General features: G+C 41.0%; 1 long non-coding RNA gene across 1 annotated transcript in view; it reads right to left on the reverse strand.

Moving 5' to 3' along the window:
* LOC131912724 (uncharacterized) overlaps positions 1–6167 on the reverse strand; it is a 50853-nt gene extending 44686 nt beyond the window's left edge. Inside the window, exon 1 of the long non-coding RNA XR_009379698.1 lies at positions 6078–6167. This is a non-coding gene — a long non-coding RNA (uncharacterized LOC131912724). The remainder of the gene's footprint in view (positions 1–6077) is intronic.
* Positions 6168–6519: the final 352 nt, after the last annotated feature.

Consider the following 6519-nt stretch of genomic DNA (forward strand, 5'->3'; position numbering starts at 1 on the left):
ACATACACAAATGGCTTCTTAGTCCCATGATTACTAGGGTTTTAGTTATCCTAGGAGAATCATATTCTTTATAGGTTTATTTTTTCCAACACTTCATCTTCACAGACATGATATTGTGTTCAGGATATCCGAGAGCAAGTAGGAGATTCTCCTCAAATAGTAAAATGACCAAATGGCAATCACAGAGCCTACAGAAAAATTAGAGAGAAAGGAGGATTTGAAAGCTATTCGCAATGTATGTGTATGTATGTGTGCATACATACACATTTCCCTATGATAGTTTCCTATAGCCACCATAACAAAATACCACAGACTAGATGTTTTAAACAACAGAAATGTATTTTCTTGCAGTTCTGGTGGCTTCCAGTCCAAGATCAGGAGCTTTATAGGGTAGATCCCCACATGGGCTTCCTTCTGTGAGTACATATCCATGGTATGACTCTACATGACCAAAATTCCTCTTAGAAGTCAGGTTAGTTAGGGATCTACCCTAATGGCTTCACTGAAAGTTAATCATATTTTTAATCTCTCTTCTTCAGATACACTCTAAAGTGAGTAATGATTTTGTAGTGGCACAATTAAGCCCATACATTGTCACACTAATATTTGCTGCTGTTGAGTACTACAACCAGAATCTGTAAGGTAAGGTCTTAATAGGAAGTGAGTCACATGGGTAAAAATATTGAGATAAAAGGTAATCATAACTTTAATGACTTGTCAAGATTTTGAGTTTTCTCTACCCATCTTACCTTTGACCAAAAAAAATTAACAATAATAACAACAGAAAACCTCTATTACTTAAAATGCTTTCTCATGAGCAAAACCTTTGTTCTCTACATGTACATCCCTTTTCCCAATTCATACGTTAAGACACTCACTGTTCATGGCTCAATCTGGAAACAGGACACAGTTAAGGATAAAGGAGATTGTTCCATGTGGAGAATGAGCTATCATAGTTGTACTTTGGGTTTTGAGTGAGTGGGTTGATGAAATACATAGCAGGCAAAATTAACAGAACACTTATCTGCAGCAGATAAATAGCAAAACATTATGTAATCAGGCACTTATAATGTCTGGCAGGAATGACTACATAATAAGCCTTACTGAAACAGCCAGGCTAGAGTTCTCAACTGAGAGTATCCTGTAGGGCAGAGCTTTCTCCATGGGTGAACTTCAGCCTCTCGTTCCCAATGCATGGTATTATTTATACCATAAGATAAACAAGAATAACTTCTGTTGGAAATAGTTTGCTTCTAATCAATCTCAGGGGCACAACGCCAACATAACCCTAGCTGTTTGCTGTTTTTGTCTCACCTGAAATAAACGTGCTGGAGTCTGGGGTGATGGGATGCTGCCTCATTCCCAGTGTGCTTCAAAGAAGCCCAAATAGCACGTGAAAACTTAGCAATAAAATTAATATTACAGAGATCAGAAGCAATCTGTGGTATGGTGGGAGTTCTGTGGTTCTCAGGCAGCAGGCTCTGTCTTCCCCCATCCAAGAACCAGAAGTAAAAATTCATTTAGCATAAGTGTCAAAGATAACTAGAGTCCAAACCAGGTGGCATATAGAAGCCCTGTATGTACTCTTTTGATCTCCAACAATCATCTGTCCTCAATTCTCTCTACTCCATTCCTAACAGATTTCCAGAAATAAGTGATGGAATAATTCTTATATACTCTATCCAAATCAATAGACTGTGAGGACTTCCTAGACAAATGCTTTAGACCACACACAATGTCAAGCACTAAAGGTGCTATAGAACTAGATTCAAATGAGGCCCTGATATCAACAAGCACCCAGTCTTACCGATGAAAAGAGTACACACAATGATGACTAACCATCATAGAAGGCAGGTCAAGATGGGTAACGGAAGGGCACGAAAGAAGTGCTTCTGAGATACAGGACAGAGATAGGTAATATCTAGCAGAAGCTATCCAGAGAAGCTTTGAAGAAAAGCTGGAAGGTGGTAGGCTATGATAAATGCACAGGAGTTTGGCAGAGAAGTTGCACTATACAAAGAACATCTTAAAGGACAGGAAAAATACACAAAGTGTAGGGCAATCAGAAAATATGGGTGGAAGGCATGCTGGCTAGTTTTATGTCAATTAGACACAAGCTAAGATCATTTAGGAAGAAGGAATCTCAACTGAGAAAATGTCCCACCGAATTGGCTTGCAGGGAAGCCTGTGCGTTTTCTTCATTGACGATTGATGGGAGATGGCCCAGATCACTGTGGGTGGTGCTATTCTTGAACTGGTGGTCCGAGTGCTATAAGAAAGCTTGATGAGCAAATGATGAGGAGAAGGCCATAAGCACCACTCCTCCATGGCCTCTGCAACACATCCTGCCTCCACAATCCTGCCCTATTTGACATCCTGTCCTGACTCCCCTCAGTGATGGACTGTGATGTGGAACTGAAAGCTGAAATAAACCCTTTCCTCCCCAAGTTGCTTTTGGTGACAGTGTTTTATCACAGCAATAGAACCGTAAATCAACAGAAGGCAAATCATAGATGATTTCAGGATCTGTTTGGAACTGAGGTTTTTTTAGGGAAAGCTTCACACTGTCTTTGTCTTGTTTTATGAAGACTGGTCTAACAGAACTAGATTACAATGAGGCCTCTGCTAGAGAGGACTGCTCCCTGTCATGTATTCCTTATATGACGGATCCAATTCTGGCCTGGAACCAGAGTCTGAAGAGAAACTGGAATACTACACAGACCGTTTATTGCTTACACATTGATTAGATGTTAACACAGACATACCTGAGGAAAGAGTGGATGGATAAAGCACATCGAAGCAAAAGAAGAAACCCAATTTTAAAAAGCAAACCAAAAATGACACAAAAATCGCATGATCAGACTTTATAGCCATATTCATATAAAATAATATATTATTTATATCCCTACATGACAGAGACCACCCACCCAGGAGTATGCAAACATTTCCTTCCAAGTGTAAGTCATAAAATAATAGAGATATGATGTCATTAGGCTAAAGAAAACCAAAGCTTCAAACTGCAGGCTGTAAACCAACCATAAAGCGGGCTTAAGAGAAGACAGTGTGTGAATCCGTAGAAAGGGCTCACCAGGGGCCAGCAGTACTTCTTCCAACAGAACAAGACCAGACCGGCTTATTTTTTCTACAGGTCAAATGATAGGCTGGGAAATGAGTGGCATCCTGGGGGTGTAGCTCACTTCAACTTCAGCAATGTATTTGAAAGGGATTCAGAAACAATTTTGTGGGCAAGATTAAGAAATAGCTGGCTTAAGAAGATCCTGTTATTGTGGGAAAGAAGGTTTGTAATAATTTGGCACTGGTCTGGTCTTGGGCCCCACCAGGACAACATTTTATCAATACCTTAATGATTTTTTTTTTTTAGTTGTCAGTTTCCAGACAGTGAAAAACTGTAAGGTTTTACTAAAATACTGGACTGAGATCTTGACATGAATACTTGACTTAAATACAAAAATAAATTTTAATAAGGAAAAATACAAAATCCATACATACAAGTTTAAATACCAGAAGTAGGCAGATTTTGTTTAAGCATGGTTTGTGTGAAAATAATGAGCCAAACCAGCCTGTGGTTTGGCCAACAGCAGGCTGCATATGAGTCACGCATCTTTGAACCCTGGGAAGTGAACCATCTCTTTTACTACACTGCTGAGCACGTAGGTTCAGAAAAGGGGAGTGAATGCACTGTCGGTCTGTCTGAGTGTGCCTGAATATTGAGTTTGAATTTAACCCAAGTGGAAAAACCAAGGCTGGAGAGATGCTATAAAGTCACATGGTACTACTTGGGTAGCAGCATCACTTAGGCCCACCGGCACTGCATATAGAAAGCCCTAGACCTGGACGGTTGACAAAGTACCATAATCCTAGCATGCAGGAAGCTCGGGCAGGGGATTAGGACTGGGCTTGAGGACAGCTTGAGTGGTACATCAAGACTTTATCCCAAAGAACTAAATTTTCTATTAAAAAATTCTCCAAAGCTCTGCCACTCAAGCTTGTCTATGGTACCTGTCCTGCATCCACTACACTTTGATCTTCCCAGGTTTCTACCCCATGATGGTTCTCTCTGATAAAAGATGTTATGCATTTATTTAGCAAACATTTTATTAATCATCTAGATTCTGGCAACTTTTCTAAGCATTTTGAGCATCAGTCATCCCAAGAACCCTACATTATGTAGCTAATGTTCTAGAAAAAAAGACAATAAACAATGTGATGTGGGAAGACAGAGAAGAGTCAAAGGGAACATGGGGGAGCTCAGGAATAGAGGGAAGCATTGGTGGCTGTAAGTGTTGCTGTCAATGCAGGTCTCAGAGAGGAAGCACTTGAAAGATGTCTTAAAGGTTGCATGAGGCGCACACACCCCTTTTGTGATAACAAATGCCTGAGATGATCAACTTACCCAGAAAGAACTAAGTTTATTTTTAAATAAAATAAGTTTAGAGCTTCCCAGGCCACAGTTGGTTTTTCACTGTTGCTTTTGGGCCTGTGCTGAGGCAGCACATCGTGTGAAATGGGACCACATGGCAGAGCCAAACTGCTTACCTCTAGCTGGATTCCAAGGAAGAGAAACAGAAGAGGCCATAGTTCCGTTACCCCCTTTGAAGACATGCCTCTAAAGACCTCCTCTAGACCCCACCTTCTAAAGGTGCCTCCATTGCCCAAGAATGCCAAGCTGTGGACCAAGCCTTTACCACACTGGCCTTCTGAAGATGCTCCAGAGCCAGACTAAAGCAAAGCTAAAAGAGCTGCCTGCATGAGTAATGAGAGAAAAACATTACAGGCAAAATCCTGTGTGTTGTTTGCCAGGAAGGGACTATGAGAAGATGGCAGGAAATGAGCTCAGAAAGATAATTGGGCACAGACGGACTCAGTTTCTACTCTAATTAAGATGGGAATCAATTGGAGTTTTGAATGGAAGAGCAACATGATCCAACTTGTCCTATGGAATGATCACTCTAGCTTCTGTGGGAAAGTTGAGTTCCAGAAGAGTTAGGCGCAAGCCAACTTATGATTGAGAGGGCCATGGCAGCCATCCACATGATCAATGACACTGCTCACAGCAGCATGACTGCAGTGTGAAGGTAGGAAGTCAGAGTAAACAGCACTTCCTGAGCATCTGGATGTAAGATGAGAACAAAAGAGCATTGAGGGTAACTAAGGTTCCCAGTTTGAGCCGGTAAAGGACCGAAGCTGCCATTAGATGAAGTGAGAATGCAAAGACATTAGCTTTGGGGAGAAAGAGGAAAAATTGAACTTAGGGCAGATCAAGCTGGAGGTCTCTATTCGACCTTCAAATGGAAAGGTCAAGTAGAGCAATGTAATGGGGCTCTAGATATAAATGTGGAAGTCTTGGGAATTAAGTGACACTCCAAGCCGCAGGACTGAATTAAGGCCTCAAGGTAATGACTGTAGACAGAAGTGAAAAAGACCAAGACTGTACTATGTGACACTCTGACAACAGAAGAGAACACACAAAACAGAGGTGGAGGGAGAGAGGGTAACTAACATGTCAGAAAACTACTATATAATACCATAGAATCCAAGTAAAGAACATGTGGAGAGGAAAGAGTGATCAGCTGCCAACTGCTGCTGGGGGGTCAAGTGCACTGTGCACTGAGAATTGACCATGGCACTTAGTCCTAGAGAAGTCATGTGTTACCTTAACAAAAGTGGTTGCTGGGGTATGGTCAGAGACAAGGTCAAATCGGAGTAGACCAAAACAGGGATTTTAACCTTTTATAAAAGGGAGAATAGCTAGGGAAAAAAGTGAGATCAAAGAAAAGCTTTTATGATGAGGTGAGCAATTACAGTTTCCAGTTCATGCTTGCGTACTGGATCAATAGAACATAAATTTGACTTGCTGGAATGATGTCCTTTGGCGGATGAGAATTCATGTAGTCTAGTGAGCAAGTGGGGAGATTGGTTACAATTAAAGGAGCAGGCTCATCTATGGAAACAAGTGAGATACAAGTATAAGGGGTACTGGGATGCTCCAGAGGTTAGGTAGTGTGGTACAAGTTTATTTCTCTTGGATGTAACATTCAACCGATTCATTTACTAACCTGTGATGCAAATTCTCCTACTGCTGCCAGCCTCACAGGAAAAATGCCTCTTTTAGCTCCATGCAGAATCCTTGGCTTAACATCCTTGCCAGCTGTAGACAACAAAAGAAACACCCAAGACATTTGTCGACTTTGGAAAAGAGGCAATACATAAGGAAGACCACTAGTTATATTTTAGTATTTTTAGCATTGGTATTTTGAGGAATTCTAAAGTAGAGGTAGCACAGAAAAACCAATGAAAGATAAAAGCTAAATTGCTAAAATATTAACACTTCAATGTGGCCAAGTAAGTCAGCCTCTCTAACCTCACCTGTAATATAGATATATGATTCTGGCCTCTGAAAGAAAGAAGATTTGAGCTTAACCCTAACTCTTGGAGGTCCAAAGATGCCAAGGCCTGGATAACGCAAGAATGCATCCACATGCAGGAACACTATGAGGC

This window comes from Peromyscus eremicus, chromosome 6, assembly GCF_949786415.1.
Source record: "Peromyscus eremicus chromosome 6, PerEre_H2_v1, whole genome shotgun sequence".
Classification (NCBI taxonomy): Eukaryota; Metazoa; Chordata; class Mammalia; order Rodentia; family Cricetidae; genus Peromyscus; species Peromyscus eremicus.